The sequence below is a fragment of the Silurus aristotelis genome, assembly GCF_946808225.1.
Source record: "Silurus aristotelis genome assembly, chromosome: 8".
Classification (NCBI taxonomy): Eukaryota; Metazoa; Chordata; class Actinopteri; order Siluriformes; family Siluridae; genus Silurus; species Silurus aristotelis.
Window position 1 is genome coordinate 5,813,426 of NC_139581.1, and position 16,723 is coordinate 5,830,148.

Consider the following 16,723-nt stretch of genomic DNA (forward strand, 5'->3'; position numbering starts at 1 on the left):
AATTATATTCCCAGATAAAGTAGATGAGACAAGAATTTATTCATCCCGACACCGTACATCTGGATGGAGTTCTCCTCAAGTGGAAACCACTCTGTGCAGCTGGGGATGGTTGCACATCGACAGCCTAAAGATCCATGAAGTTACAGAGCAACTCGGTAATCTTAACACATCATATCTTCATGTAGCTCACTTTGTGCACCAAGACATTATTATGCTGGTTCAGCTTTAGTCTTTTTAGTACCAGTGAAGGGAATTTTGTGAAGTTACACGTAAATTTTGTGTAGCAACAGTTTGATTAGCAAACACACATGGGTTTGATGGTCAGGTGTACACACAGTGTACTTAAGGACCCATGGGGCATTTAAAATAAAAGAAACAAATTAATTACACTTTGAAATATTTACTTTGAACTGATCCCAATGAACTGACTCAGCGAAAGGCTATTTTAGCCCTTTATATGCTTTGATTCTCACTACTAATAGTTTAAAAAGGTTTTTATTTATTATTTTTTTTTTTTAAATGAACAAGCATAGGGGGGGAGCAAGCTTTATTTTATGTTGTGTACCACACAATGTGAGTGCTTGTAATGTCTTTGTAAAGTCCAGAGTTACCTAGCAACTAAAATCTGATTAATTGATAAGTGCAATCCTAAGAGGTTACACAATATTATCCCCTTACAGTCTTTAACAAGCTACAAGATAAGCTAAAAACAACACAATGGTTGCAGTCCAGAGGATTACATGTTCAATAATAAATGAGATTTCGGACACAAATGTTCAGAGCAGTTGTTTTACCTTAAGCATTGCGTTGTCCTTCTGGTTCATTAATGCTAAATGAACTGATTCTCTACTATACTGTGTCACATTAAAGTTTGTTATTTGAAATGGCAGAGGAACAAAATGTCCCAGCTCTTGACCACAAGTGCTAATGTTTTGCTAATGTTAGCAATACTTGTTCCTGAAAGAAACCTCTAAGCTGTCCGCTAATGGTAGCTAGCTAACACAACTATGGGGTAGCATTACAAAGGAACTACTGTATGGCTGCTTGTTGAAGATGTTTTCAGGCAGTTATTATCAGTAGACATGAAAAGAAATCTTTTTAATGAATCATAGACACATTAGCATTGAGGTCGAACATTGGCATAAAAGTTAACGATTTGATGCATCGATTTAAAAAAGTGGGGGGGAGTGGTGGCTCCAGCGGTTAAGGCGCTGGGTTACCAATCGGAAGGTCGGGGGTTCAAGCCCCGGTATCGCCAAGCTGCCACTCTTGGGCCCTTGAGCAAGGCCCTTAACCCTCTATGCTCCAGGGGACCCTTACGAGAAAAATAAATCAAGGACCGTGACGTCGGAGCGACGTGGGGCCGCCTTCCCGTAGGCTCACCACCTGCAGGAGGGACCGTAAGGGACCGGTACTGAGAGGATTGGGCAGCAGTCGAAGGCGGGGGCCTTGACAGCCCGATCCCTGGACACGGAGAAGTGTCTGGGGAATCTGCTTAGACTGCTGCCCCCGCGACCCGAATTACGGATAAGCGGGAGAAGATAGAAAAAAATGGATTGAAATGATTTTAAAAAGTGTGCACCATATACAACATGGTATTTGTATTGCAATGCATCATTTTTTAAATGATTGCATCGGTAAATATAATTATTAGTAGATGCTGTATACTTTTGTTATTTAGAAAATGTCCAATAATTTGTGACCCATATTTGATATGTAGATCAATTTTTTCCAGCTAAAATGTTTCTAAAGGACTTCTGCTACATGAATATGACATATCACAAAAATCACTTAAAGACTGTGAAAAGCTACAGCTTTAAAATGCTGAATAAAAGGTGACGGTTTGAAATGGAGTTGTGAATAAGATGTAAAGGATCTTTTCAGGCATCATCTAAATTGAGAACATGGAGAGTAACTGGATTACCCTGGTTACATGGTTCTTGCCTTGCTTGTGAATAGTGAAATAATAAATAAAAGTGTCATGAGGCAAGACTTTACAAACCACACTGAGACTGAAAAGAGTGTGAGAGAACAGGTAGCATCAATTTCAGCTTCTGAATTTTCTGAATTTATCAATCTAGAAGCCAGGAAATGTTATATCAGTACTAATAAATAGGTTTAAATATAGAAATGTCACATATTTTACTTACAGAAGTCTGTTAAATGTTTGGAAATTCCAGGAAGTCTTTTATAGTTTTTTTGAGAAACACATGCATGTTCTTTTCAATTCTATGCAACAAACTAGGTAATGTAACAGTATGAAGGTTTACTTTGACCAAACAAATATATACGTGTACAGAGGTTCCACTTTATTTTCGTTGAAAACAAATCCTCCCCTAGCATATAATAATAACATAATAACAGCCTAGAACACTTTTGGCATATGTACAATTAATTTATTTCAATATTCAGCTCAAATACATTGCCAAAGTTGTTCTACAGTAATTCGAGATTTCTTGCGATCCAGTTCATCCCAGAGCAGTTTTATAAGATTTAGGTGTGGTGACTGAGCAGGCCATTCCATGATAGATATCACTCCAGCCCACTGTTTGCTTTTTAAATAATGTGTACAGAGCTTGGACGGATTCTTTGTGTCATTGTCTTGTTGTATGATGCAGTTCTTTCCAATTATGCCATGTTGGTTCAGTATTTCTTTTATTATTTAACCTATATTTAAACAATGTGTATACCGTAAACTAGCATGTTCTCCAAATATAAACAGAAACTTGTGAAATGGAAAACTTACTTGTTATTGGTATTACAAATAAATACCAATAAAAGGCCTTTTTATCTTACACACTTACTGACGTTCAATAACTGTACTGTAGATCTGGAGCTTGTCACAGGACATAACAGTCTATAACAGACCACCAAACACACACTCGTAGAATAGAAGTACCGTAATTTCTGGACTATAAAGCGCACCCATGAGTTTAATACTAAACATAAATAAGCAACACCTGTCTACACTGAAACTAATGAACTTTACACAGGCTTTAACGAAAGACAGTGTCTGTAACACAGTGTAACATGTGAAATATGTTGTGGCTCCTTAAGGAGCATAGCGGTATTTTGGGAATAGCCTGCCGCCGCATTTTCCCGGTATTACTGCATGTGTGCAAGACCGAGGAATATGTCCTTATTATTTTCTGATGCTTTTTTCTAAGTTTCTTTGACTAACCCGTAACGCTGTTGCCAAGAATAATAAAAAAGCACGCGTTTAGGAAACCTGTTAGTGAGCTCTCCCTTCACCCAGACTCACCGCGCTACAACGGCTTGTGTCTAAACAGTAGCCTATCAAGAAAGTCATTGTTTACTGTCTTCCTCCTTCCTTTCACAACTATTTCTCTCGAGAGTTTATCTTTTGGCATCGCCGCGCGTTTAAAAAAAAAAACGTGTTTTCTCCCGATGCCGTGCAGCTCAGAACACAGGTGAGGTGTGTTTTTTCGTTTCCGTTTGGAAATTTCATTGGTCTAATGTTATGTCGCTCAGTTTTTTGGCTTGAAGTTTGTAAAAACGGGAAAAACCCAGGAAAAATCCATAAATAAGCCGCTTCGTTGTTTTAGCCGCGGGGTTCAAAACGTGGGAAAAAGTAGCGGCTTATAGTCCGAAAAATACGGTACTTACATGCATGTACTTATACAAATTCTTCACTTCTTTTACAGAGCTGGAGGGATTCATTTATTTGTGGTCAGGCTGGTTGCATTGGATGTGTTTGATTAACTAAAATTAAGCAGTTCATACGGGTCATTTGTTTGGACTATGCTTTAATAAAAATAAGATTTTTCACAGGTTTTATGTCCTCATTTTTAAGCGACTCTGCTGTAAACCGGCATTAAATGTATATTTTATACATTGGGATACAAGTGCTGGGGGTGTCAATGCTTTTTTAGGGGTGGCACTTGCCACCTTGTGCCACCCCAGTAGATCCACCCTTTATTTGTCACATATAAATTACAGCACAATGAAATTCTTTTTTCGCACATCACTGCTTGCTCAGAAGCTGGGGTCAGAGCGCAGAGTCGGCCATGATACGGAGCCCATGGAGCACAGAGGGTTAATGCCTTTGCTCAGGGGTCCAAGAGTGGCAGCTTGTCTTGGGCTTGAACCCCTGACCTTCTGATCCCAGAACCTTCACCCCTGGGCTACCACTGCCCTCTTACTTAGGTTCCCCTGCACCTAAGTAAGGAATGTCAGTTCTTTCTGGGTATCACTATACCTAAATTTGTACTGGTTTCAAAGTATTAAGGATGGCATTAATGTGGTGTCATTTTTCTTTCTGATGCAGTGATTCACGATGCTGACAGACAGGGAGCATGAAACTCCCGAGCGAATGTTGTGTAAGCAAACCGATGTGCAACGCTTTATATAAACCTTGCTGCAGATAATATTTACACAGTGACCGGATTCAGAGTGCTGCGGGTTTGTGAATCTGGCAATGAGGAGAAATGTCCATAATCCGCTCTGACATTTGTAATAAATCTGCGATTGTGATGACAGAGGTCAACTCTGTTTTTCTACAATCACAACACCATATTTAGCACATGTCTCACACATGCACATTCATCCTTTAATCACACCAGTAGCCAAAATGTACCATGTAATTAAAAAAAAACAACAACAACATGCATACTGATTAAGCCAGGAGAAGGTTGGTATAGAAATGGCTGTGGTTGTCATGCCACTGTGCACAATGTGGAATAATTGAAATTCTCCCTGAGTTTCGATTTACATATTCACTCATGGGAGGCCTGTGCTTTGCTTTTTCATTGCAGATGGGATGGGACTCAGGCCAGACAACAGATTGAGATGTTTGTAAAGCTGATAGATAGTGTCCCAAACTAAGAAATAATTGTGATGCCATGGAAAAACAGACTGCTGTGTCAATTAAATTGCAAGATACACTGAAGTATTGGGACACCCAACTTCTCCAGCCACATGTGGTTTGTCCTTTTACTGTTACTGCAAGGTTGAAGTAGACAATTGTTCAGGATGTCTTTAAATGCATTACATTTGCACTTTATTTAACTAGTAGGGCCAAACCAGTTTCAGCAGGACAATGCTCCTGTTCACAAAGCCAGTTCCATGAACATATGATTTACATGGTTTGGAGTGGAAAAGCTCCTGCTACAGAGCACTTCAACCGTATTGAACACTTTTGGGACGAACTGGAACGCTGACTGCACCCCAGGACTTTACTATCACCATTGTGGCTGAAAGAGCACAAATTTCCACAAGCACACTCCAAAATCTAGTGGTTATTAGATTATACTATTATACTTTGATAAATGTGGAATAGGATGTTTAAAAAATGGATGTACAAATCTTCTGTTCAAGTGTCCACAAATCTTTAACTATATAGTGTTTAATGTACATGAGTGTGTAGTGCATCAAAACAATTCATCTATGTATATTTTGTAAATAAATAAATCCACTACAATGAATTATGCAGGTCAGTATAAAAAATAAATGACTAGTATGCCAATATATAAAATTAACAGAAACATTGACCTTTTTAATCATCAGAGCTCATTTTAGGAAGGAAGTGTTTCGCATCAGGCAAAATGAAAGCAAATTCAGTATGCACTATGGACTAGTGGATGGATCCTAATGTATCAATAATTTCAATATCCAAAAGATCAAACCTCTCATTACAATATCGAGCCTAAACAAGTGAAATTTACTAAATGTGAATATGAGCTTCTTTTTCTTCTGCTGTTCCTCCGCTCATTGTACAAACAAGTCATCAATCTGACTTTATTTATTAGACATATATCTTGGAAATGTTGCTTTATAAGTAGTTTCTGAAAGAAATTTTTCCAAATAAGTCAAAGAAGAGACAGGCTCCAGTTGTGGCAGTATGGTGTAGCTGGGATTTGAACTCTTATTCTTTTTGAGCCAGAATCCAATGCTTTAATTATTAAGCTACCACCTCCACAGTCAACAGTCTCTTGTTCCTTAACTAGAAACGTATAAGGTTGGAAGGAAGGTAATTTGTCTGAATAGTAAAGCCTTTAATAAATATTTAATAATTTATTATTGAAAATGGAACAGAAGAAAAGTCTGTCCCATTATTAATATTTAACACTTTTTTATTTATGCATCTATGCACTTGTGTTTGCTCTAGCTCTGATTCTCTGCTGTCATTTATAGGTGGAGTCACCTGTCAATCAAAATTACATGGTGGCTGGAAAGAAGAGGACCAATGAAGAGCAAAAACCTGACCAGAGGAGTCAGAACCGAAGGTTTAAAAGCAGTAACCTAAAACCCTGTCCTGGAGAAAGTAGCAGGAGAGAGAGAAGAGTTGCTAGTTTTGCTAGTTTTGCTGTCATACTAGCATACTTGGTTTGAGAACAGGTACAAATGTGCGTGAAGCTACGTTCCACCATGTAGGTCTCATCATTGTTTAGACACCCTAGGTTAGAGGGCAGGTGCAACCCATTGTATATTTTTGAATCACAAAGCCTTGTGTAGTCAGATAGATTGTTGCTATTCGTTAGTTAAGTAAACTTTTATGTTCATTTCTAATCTAGTCCTCCTGTCATCCTTAAACTGTGTGTTCTACCATTCTTTGTGTCAACCACCTTTACACTTGACCATTAAATCAATAACCACTCCAACCTCTTGTTGTTATTGTTTCTACTCACCCATAGACCTAGTCAAGGTGGGAATCTAACACTTTCTCTTCTTAGCCCTGTCTGTGCCGTGCTGTACTTCTCAGGGATATGCTGAGGGAGACTCTGGGTTACTGTATGCTTCCTATTAGCCACTGCACTTTCAGGTTTTATTTCACATGTCTGCCTGCACCTTAATCACCTTATCTATCAATTAGAACTTGTGTTTAGTCTCACACATTCAGGAATGAATATTGTTCATGCTCAGGGTATTATTTCTATATTAGTTTGTGGTTTGTTGGTTTTTTTTTATATTATTGATTAATGTTTGCAATTTTTTTAATAAAATAGCTGTACTTGCATCTGCCCCCAGTTAATTACATAACAACATTCAGTTTCTAAAGCTGGTTAACAGCAAATAATAAGATAGCGGATGCCAAGAACAAAACAATAATAATAGAATAATAAGAAGAATGTATTATGAATGTCAAGGTAGCTTAGCCATGCTATCTCATTTACAACAACCATCCTTGTTCAGATGTGTAGAGCTCTCTACATACAGCACATCACTCAATGTAAAATTCAGACACTTCAGTATAATAGTATACATTCGAACATGCTCCATAATAACCAGGGGTCTTCAGTTCCTTTTCAGGGTTTTCCCAATCTGTATTATATCTTACAGACTGGTCAAAAATACATCAAAATAGCGAATACATGAAAGAACATGTCTGTGTGCCTGGCCAGTCCGACTCTATTTATAGACTCTGACACATTATTTTCAGAGGGAGGCTGGAGCTTACCTGTCCTCCTGCCGCAGATGTGAGCACCTCTGTATCACATTTCATGGCATTCTTTCCATAGACGGCGTGGGCAGGTGACTTTGGGAGCACTTGATGAGCAGATTTGCATTTTTATAGTGGTGGTAATAAGCACTTTCATTATTTTAATGACCTAAAGTACCTTTCAAAAAAACGTCACTGATAAAAAAATTATTCTCACTTGTAGTTACCTGTGATTCAGGTCTGTGCTTTGACTAGACATGTAGGGACATTATTATTTACAGATTGTAGATTTAGTCAAGACAACATGATTTATACAAGAAAACATAAGCATATGAGTTACCAATTTGTTACGCTAATTTATTTATTTATTACACAAGTGAGTAATGAGGAACCCACAAAACAGATTGCTGCTACAAGATCATTGTTAAAAAAAATCAGAGGTGGACAAGTAAGTAAACCTTACGAATGATGTCCTCGCTGTTGCATACGTATTTGTTCAAAGAAAGAAAATAAACGACACTTTTCATCAGCTTCTCATTTGCTTTATTTAAAGTTAATAGTCATGTGTCACACCGCAGTGCTGTAAATATAAAACCTGCTGCACTACACACATTGTCTGTGACATGATCTGTCCGGTGGTATTTCCTCCCTTCGTTTTCATTGGCTACATTTAACTAGCTGACTAGTGTTTTGCACAATATTACATAATGCTAGTTAGTATTTCTCAACCTGCAAACTAGAGATTCTGTTTGTATGATGATAACTTGTTCTCTGTGCTATAGTTCTGGAAATGCAACTTTTGTAAAAGATCTTTTGGTAGTTATCCACCAAACAGCTTCTATAACAATTACATGTCCATTTGTGTGTCTCAGTGCAGAGTGCCTTGAGTGCAGCCCATAAAGCCTGTACCTGTTTATTTCCTTCCATCTCAAAACAACAAAACACACACACACACACACACACACACACACACACACACATATACATACATATATGTGTGTGTGTGTGTGTGTGTGTGTGTGTGTGTGTGTGTGTGTGTGTGTATGTGTGTGTGTGTTTTGTTGTTTTGAGATGGAAGGAAATAAACAGGTCTATAAGTCTATATGCAAATAGCTATGAGTTATAGCAAAGGTAAAACACCGATATTTGAAAACAGCACTTTCTGTTTCTTTAAACAAGTAGGGATTCCTTGGATCTTTAAATAAAACAGAAAGTGCCGTTTTAGTGTAAAAATATTTGCCAATTTGAAATCTTTAACAAGGTCAACTAAGCCAAAGGAAAACAGACTGGCTTTAAATTCTGTACTGTAGGTCTGGGTGGAACAGGGAGACACTAGAGACATGTACAAAGGGCAAGGTGTACATTTGCAAAACACACACACACTGAGTTTAAATCTGTGCCCTTGTGGGGTGTATTAATGCTTGTACATGAATTAAACATGACTTATTTATCATTCGCAATAAAACTCTGTTTGCATACCTGAGCTACTGACGTTCTGAGAATGAATACATTTAATTGTGATGAAAAACCCATTTTTGTTTGCATTGTTCAAGATACTATTTGTACCACCATCATCATGATCTTCATTGCACATGATATACAGTACAAGAAAGATTTATTCAGAAATAATTCCTAAAATAACCAAGCAAGCAAATATTAACAACATAATGTGTGTGTGTGTGTGTGTGTGTGTGTGTGTGTGTGTGTGTGTGTGTGTGTGTGTGTGTGTGTGTGTGTGTATTATGCTGTTGGTAAAAGAGATACATAAATAACATGAATGGAATGTATTGTTTTCCAAAGTAAACGATGTGGCAGCTCCACCAGAGCCATGAGCTCTGAAAGAAATAACAAAAAATCCAACATCACCGAAGGGTTCATTTGTGTTCCCATGATAGGCGAAGCTTTGATAAGGACAGGATAGATAACCTAATAGGGAGAAAAGTTTACATGGTGTCCGGGCTGAGCTCCAGATTTTCACTGTTATAAGCTCCTTTGTTGGTGATGGTTCGTTGGTGAAATGCTTCTCATTCTCAACATCACCATTCCTTTCAGCTGCTGTCACGACTTCAAGGGTAGAGTTTGGCAGGAGCTGTTGGAAAAGGATGTTTTGATCTGAACGTAAACACGGTTTAAATCCAGACATGTAAATTAAGGCTGTGTGCAGTTTTTCCAGTAAGACGAACAACAGAAACATACTTAACGCGGCTTAAATTTTTTATTCAATACGACCAACAGGAAAATACATTGTATTTAAGTTACAAACACTTTCAAGGATGGCAAAGTATACTGTACATAGAATAGAGTGGTTATTAAAGATAATGTAATAAACAGATAATAAATTTAACAACATTTACCACAATAAAAAAACCTTAAGATTTATTCAATATTTCTACAAGAATCTGACCCAAAACCTCATCAAATTTATGAGTATAGAAAGTAAACCCAGTCAGACATATAAGACAAAAATATAATACATGGTCATCAATATTTAGTGAAACTTACCAATATCTATGAGTGGCAAAACTGTGTAAACCTCTAGGAATGATTTTAAAATTCAAATTGGAGTCTATTAATTGGATGTTATGAAAAGAAAAGAAAAGAAAAGAAAAGAAAAGAAAAGAAAAGAAAAGGAAAGAAAATCTTTACACTTGTCATACTGTATGTACTTTACAGCGAAGGGAAATTCTTTCTTTGCATATCGCAATATGTCCAAAATGTGAAAGTGCATCATGGCAAGAACAAAAAGAGATTTCTGAGGACCCCCAAAAAGGAGTTGTTGGTTATCAAGCAGAAAATAAATTACACTTTGGACTCCACAACTCCATGTTCAGACAGATTGCAAATAATTTTTCATTGGTTTATGTATACTTTTTTCATTATTGATTTATTTATTGATTTATTTATTGATTTATTATTTCAATTAAAACAACAACATTCCTACAAACCAAATGCAATAAAAATTATCATGGTTATATGCATGACCCACTGCCAATTATCACAGATTGAAAATACGCTATTAAACAGGTAATGCTGACGTTTTTGGTTCCTGTGAAAATTCAGTACTTATTGAAAATTCTGCTTGATGTCTACAAAAGACTCATGCTTTAATGCATTAGCTTCTTCTTCTTCTTCTTCTTCTTCTTCTTCTTCTTCTTCTTCTTCTTTTGGCTGCTTCCATTAGGGGGCGCCACAGCGGATCATCCGTCTCCACAATACTCTGTCCTCTACATCTGCCTCTTTCAACCCAACTACATGAATGTCTTCCTTTACCACATCCATGAACCTCCTCCTTGGTTTTTCCTTTTTCCTCATTCCTGTTGGCTCCATCCTCAGCGTTCTCCCATGTCCCTCCTCTGCACATGTCCAAACCATCTTAATCTTGCTTTCCTCACCTTGTCTCCAAAACGTCCTACATGCGCTGTCCCTCTAATAAACTAATTTCTAATCCTGTCCATCGTCATCACTCCCAACGAAAACCTCAATGTCTTTTACTCAATGCCACTGTCTCTAAACCATACAACATCGCAGGTCTCACCGCAGTCCTATAAACTTTTCCTTTCATTCTTGCAGATACTCTACTATCACAAATCAAGTCAAGTCAAGTCAAGTCAAGTTTATTTGTATAGCGCTTTTCACAACAGACATTGTCTAAAAGCAGCTTTACAGAAAACAACAGTGAAGGTGAATGGTGTGCGTTTGTCCCTGATGAGCAAGCCGTGGCGACAGTGGCAAGGAAAAACTCCCTTAGATGATATGAGGAAGAAACCTTGAGAGAAACCAGACTCAAAGGGGAACCCATCCTCATATGGGTGACATCAAGAGTTTGATCATAAATCTTTCAACAATACAGAACAATTTGTGATCATCATAGATACAGCATCAGCTTCTCCATGCCAGGGCCTTTAAACACTCGGCATCTACTTCTCCATGATCATCCATAGGTCCATAATCTTCACGAGGTGGGAATCACTCCTGTCACTCTTCTCCACCCACTCCACCCTGCCTGCACTCCTTTCTTCACTTCTCTAACACACTCTCCATTACTTTGCACTGTTGACCCCAGGTACCTGAACTCCTCCACCTTCTCCACCTCTTCTCCCTGCAACCGCACCACTCCACTGCCCTCCCTCTCATTCACACATGTTCTCTGTCTTACTCCTACTGACTCTCATTCCCCTTCTCTCCAGCGCATATCTCCACCTCTCCAGGCTCTTCTCAACCTGCTCCCTACTCTCACCATAAATCATAATATCATCGGCAAACATCATAGTCCATGAAGACTCCTGTCTGACCTCGTCAGTTCACCTGTTTATCACCACTGCAAACAGGAAAGGGCTCAGAGCCGAACCTGATGCAGTCCAACCTCCACCTTGATCCAGTCTGTCGTTCCTACTGCACACTACACTGCTGTCACACTGTCCTCATACATATCCTGCATCACCCTCACATACTTCTCTGATACACTGATAAACTGTTGGGTTGGTTTTAATTTCACCTCTTTTATCTTTATTTATTCATATTTTTAGTAAAAATGGTTAAAGAGGAAAGCGTTCTGCATTAATCACGAGTTAAAAAAAAAAAATTACACATTTATTCACAACATGCATTCTTTACTCAGATATAGATTTTATAATTTATATATAAATATATACCATATATATATATAAATATATACCATATATATATATATATATATATATATATATATATATATAGTATATATTTATATTATTCTTGGTGTCTGGTGGCTCTCAAAGTGTGTATATATATATATATATATATATATATATATATACATATATATATATATATATATATATATATATATATATATATATATATATATATATATATATATATATATATACACACTTTGAGAGCCACCAGACACCAAGAAGTGTGAGAATGTTCAACACGACCAACCCCCAACCAGTTGTGAGACTATTTTTAGCATCTAAATTTATCTTGTTTACCGCATGCTGGCAGCACTCGTAATTATAGCTTCTGTCCAGCTGGGTTTTAAGTGGGTGCTTAAAGAAAATGCAGACAACACAGGACTGACTGTCACAACATTTGCACATCGCAGCATTGCTACAACCAGCAAAGAGGTTGTAATTTCCATGTTGGAAAAGCTGAGCTCTAAATTCGTTTTTAAACAAGCATGCTGTAGACAACATTGCAGTTCATTTTTAACAATCTTGTTATTACATACTGCCTGCCCAGTCTCAAGGCATTTCTTGATATAGTCACGAAATGCAATCTATTGATTTGTGTTCATAGACATAAATTTCCCTCTTTTTCTATGACTTTCTATCTAATGTACAGTATATCAGTCGCAAGTATTTTTGGTGCCTCCACCAAAGTCTTCTTTCTGCCACTGGATATCACAGACGAGATATTGTTTATTTCTCATTTTTTTATAGATTTTTTTTCAAGCACTATTACTCAACATTTAAGCAGGAGATTTTATCCTTGTTTTTATTGCTTTACTGTATATTCAGTAATCTACTCCCTATTATAAACCATTGTCAGTGGTTCCTTCCAGTCAAAATACAGTAAATATATTCTCCTGGAGACTGCGTTAATGAGAGACATACACATTTATTACAGTATAACCCTTACTCTAACACTAATCGTATATTGTTTTGTGCATCATCCATTGATAAATTGGGGGAAAAGATCACCATTGGCACTTTTGTCAGCATTTCCCATGATCCTCATCCAGACGGAGGCAGTAGTGCTGAGTGACACTAAAAAGAGGGAAATGCGTGTCTATGAACACAAATCAATAGATTTAAGTTTTTGACTGTATCAGGAAATGCTGTGAGACTGTGTTGAAATTGCAGGTAATTAATGCCATGACAAAAGCAGAAGTAAAATCATGAAAAAACTAAAATTTAAGACAAAAAGGCTGCTAGTTTAACACTGTCTGTCCTAACATACTTTTATATTCATGAAATAATAAGTATAGAGTCAGGTAATATATTATGTAGTTTTACATTACTGGTAAATCTTTTATTTAGATTAGTCAGATGTTGATACATTTTCTATACCAGCAAGTGAATCTGGCATTAGTTCTGTCGACAAGGCGAATCACACGGATATATTAATGCACTCCTTCTAACTTGTTAGTCTGATATGATTATATAAAGTTTATGTTAAAAGTTGTGGTAAAAATAAATGTAAAATTTGATCTACCTGTATAAAAAATACAAATAGGTAGAGTCAGAAGTATGGTGGTCAGGATAAAAGAATTTGAGCTTTGTGGTTTTTCATGACAAGCTGCATTTGTTATTTATTAACATCAAGAGAGAAGAAATGTGTATACAGTATCTGCTATAATGTAAATGACAGAACATTTTTGCGAACGTTCAGAGTATTAATTCACAATAGCACCTCTTCCACAGTCCGGGACTGGGTCATGACTCTGGTCTACAGTGTTTGGTCATGAAACTTGTAAATTGCAGGTAACACTTTTACGTAAAATCAAAAGATGTAAAAACCTAAATGTTGTTGTTTTTTAGTCAATTAGGAGTTGTTGGTTTTTTTTTTTGTCTATTTAACTTTAAGTGAGAAAAAAGAAAACTAATACTACCACCTACTACAGTATATTGTAAATGATAACAGGAACTACAGCAATAAATATAACTATAAATATATTAAAAAAAATTATATCTTAATGTTGTCTATTTTTCTATTACTATTCCTAAGGTGTTTTGTTTTTTAGAATGAGTTCAACATCCATGCCTATAAACTGTAAATGTTCACTAGCATTTACTAGCAGTAAATGACTTGCAGTGACAAACATGCAATTTCCTTATCTGGTGAAGTTATAGATGCTTAAAATCCTTTGAGTGGAAAAAACAAACAACCAAATAAGATTTTATCAAGATTGTCTCTGGTGTGGGAGGAAAGACATTTTCCATGGAATGGGATGGAAAGACTTGATTTCTATTTTCTATGAGAGTCCATTTACAGGGAGAAAAAAGATTGTTTTCTCAATGTTTTTGAGAGACAAATGCATTTGCAGATGTTACACTCATTTTATTGAATAACATGAATAACAGCTTTACACAAAACTGGCATCGGGAAAGTTTGTTTCTTCAAACATTTGGCTAAAATATATTGCCATGCCTCTTGTAAAATTTGCCAAAGATGTTTTTCACTAGTTAGCAGAGGTGGCAAAAGTACACACATCCATTACTTAAGTAGAAGTACAGATACTCATGTTTTAAAATACTCGGGTAAAAGTTAAAGTACTGGTTATACCTTTTTACTTAAGTGAAAGTAAAGAAGTCTTGGCTCTGACATGTACTTAAGTAAAAAGTAGTTATTACTTCTACATGTTTTAGCTGTTAACTGGACCTCACATCATATTAATATTAGATAGATAGATAGATAGATAGATAGATAGATAGATAGATAGATAGATAGATAGATAGATAGACAGACAGACAGACAGACAGACAGACAGACAGACAGACAGACAGACAGACAGACAGACAGACAGACAGATAGATAGATAGATAGATAGATAGATAGATAGATAGATAGATAGATAGATAGAAATAACGTTATTGTCATTGCATAGTACAGGTACACAGCAACGAAATGCAGTTTGGCATCTACCAGAAGTGCAAAAAGTAGCAATCGTGCAAATAGTGCAGATAAATATGTATCATATGTACAGCATGTGATATATATGTAAGCATATGTACAGTGATTAAATATAAAGGCTATAACAGTGCAGAGATGTGTGGACATCATTAAGAGCCTTTGCTATGTTTCCACACGGACAGTTAATGAGGTGATACCGGAGAAAGTGCACCTCTTCACATCCACAATTTGAATGATGTATTGTTTTTATCTGTACGATCAATAAAGACAGTCATTTAGGTTCGTTTCGCCATTATGAGGGAAAAACCCACAAAACGCCACCCAGAGGGTAAATTGTGTAAAACATGGCGGATTTGGTGTTTGATTTGAGACTTGGGGCAGAAATAAAACAAAAGTTTTCTGTTTAAAATAATTTTTATCTGGAGTTTATTTATTTATTTTATATCTAAGTAAAGAAAGGACGTCGTTAATAAGTGTATGGTATGCTGGAGGTTTTAATTTCGCATCTTTTATATTTAGTTATTTATTTATGTAATTACATTTTTTTATAAAAATGTTAAAAACAGAAATGCGCACTGAATTGATAGCGCGTTAATAACATTTAGTGCCGTTTACAATAATTTTAATTTTGACAGACAAATATATATATATATATATATATATATATATATATATATATATATATATATATATATATATATATATATATATTAATGCAAAACTAATTAAAAATGTTGTTACCGAATGAATGTTTTCAGACTGAAGATCCACATATAGAACACAAGCAGAGAAAAGATGATGATGATCATAAATGTGTCTGTTCTCAGTCATCACTGACTCCCTCTGTCTCATCCACGTTAACCCAAATTTCTTACTGCCGTTTGCCTGCTGATTCTTATCTTCGTAAAGATTGAGAGTCAGGACTTTATACACCAGCGGAGTGAAAAAGACGCGCAGTAACAGGAAATCGGTTGTTCGGCTGAAATCGGCGTGCAGTGAAAATAAAAATATATATTTCACCAAATCAATGGATTAAAACTAAAGTAACGAGCCGGTTTTAAAAATGTAAGAAGTAAAAAGTACAGATATTGGTGTAAAAATGTAATGAGTAAAAGTAAAAAGTTGTCTAAAAAATAAATAGTGGAGTAAAGTACTGATACCAGAAAAATCTATTTAAGTACAGTAACAAAGTATTTGTACTTCGTTACTTCCCACCTCTGGTAGTTAGCGATTTCTCTCTGACCTTGTGATCCAGTTCATCCCAGAGCAGTTTAACAGTATTTAGGTGCAGTGACTGGGCAGGCCATTCCATGATAGATATCACTCCAGCCAACTGTTTGTTCTCTAAATAACTCGGACGTACGCTTCAACTAACTGACTTGTTGTATGGTTGAAGTTGGTTCCAATGAGCTGCAGTTCAGACGAAATTGCATGGTGTTGAAGTATGGAATGGTGGCCATGTTGGTTCAGGATTCCTTTCACTTTCTGGAAAAAGTCTCCAACGTTCCTTGCTCCAAAACAACCTCAATCCATTAAGCTTCCACAAGCTACTGTTTAACTGTGGGAGTGAGGCAGTCTGATCACAACATCTTACCTGATATCTGTCTCACATAAGTTCTCCAGTTTGAACAAAAAGTGTCACATTTTGACTCCACAGAACCTCCTTCCACACATTCACTGTCTATTTCATGTGTTTTTTTACCTTTT